We start from the raw sequence: 1,147 nt of genomic DNA on the forward strand, positions 1-1,147 counted from the left end.
ATTGCAGCGTGACCATCCCCCCTGGGGGGTGATTTCTCGCTTTCTGTCTCTATGTCTCTCTCTGTCTGGCGAGCGCACACGCCCTACAGTGAAAATCTCTCCAAAAAAAGAAATGCCTGGACACATGCGAGTGTGAGTGTGTGTGTGTGTGTGTGTGTATATATATATATACATATATAATTTTAATGGTCTGAGGATGGGCCTGAAGCCTAGAGGTTAAATGAGCCCGGACCTACCTGGCTAACCATGGGTCAAATCCCACCCATCATGGCTCGAGAAGCACACGGGGCATGTGTGTGTTTATGCCCCAAATCATGCCAGGATGGAGGAACAGAGATGGAATTGCAGGGAGGGCGTGGCCCTGGGGGGTGCTTTCTTTCACTCCCTTTTCTCTCTGTCCTCTGTCTCTGACAATTAAAAGAAAGAGAGAGAGAGAAAGAAGAAGAAGGGCCGAATGGCTGTGGCCTGGGAAAGGCGCCGCAGTTGAGCCCGCCCAGCCTGCTGACTGCTGGAGGCCGAGGGTTTGTGTCTTTGGTTTTTCTGAAGGGGGCAAGACAGATCTTGAGAGAGAATTGGAGGGGCCCGGGAGTAAGAAGGAAGCAGAGAACTGGAGGAGGAGGAAGTGGGCCAATGTAAATTCCTGGTCTCAGGCGTCCAGGCCCCAGACGGCAGGGTAGGATTTACTCTGGGGATAACACCCCTCGTTAGCTCCAGACCTTCAGGAAACATCTGCTGACAGCTGTGTGCTGTGGGCACTGAGACGAGCCTGCAGTTGACAAGGACAGAAAGAAGCAGCCCCCGGGGGAATCAGGAGAGGGCGTGCTCAGGAACAGGAAATCAGGGTTGAGTGAGCAGCAGCGTCAGCCCTCAGGATCTGGGGAGTGTGGGGAGGGCTCCAGGCTGTCCCACAGCGTGGTGGCTGCAGGGCTCTGGGAAGGAAGGCCCCGGAGTGCCAAGCTCCCGGGACACACAGGCATGGGCTCACACTGCACCTGCACACCCCTGGCAGGACCAGACCTCCTCTAACAATGGTTCTCAACCTGGGGGGTAAAATGCCAGCGACTCCCCCACCTACACCCCAGCAGTCTGGAGACTTCAGAATCTCCCCAAGATTGGGGGGAGCTGCCCCGCGGGGAGCCCTGAGCAC

The sequence above is a fragment of the Tupaia chinensis genome, unplaced genomic scaffold, assembly GCF_000334495.1.
Source record: "Tupaia chinensis unplaced genomic scaffold, TupChi_1.0 Scaffold000612_1, whole genome shotgun sequence".
In the NCBI taxonomy this organism is placed as follows: domain Eukaryota; kingdom Metazoa; phylum Chordata; class Mammalia; order Scandentia; family Tupaiidae; genus Tupaia; species Tupaia belangeri.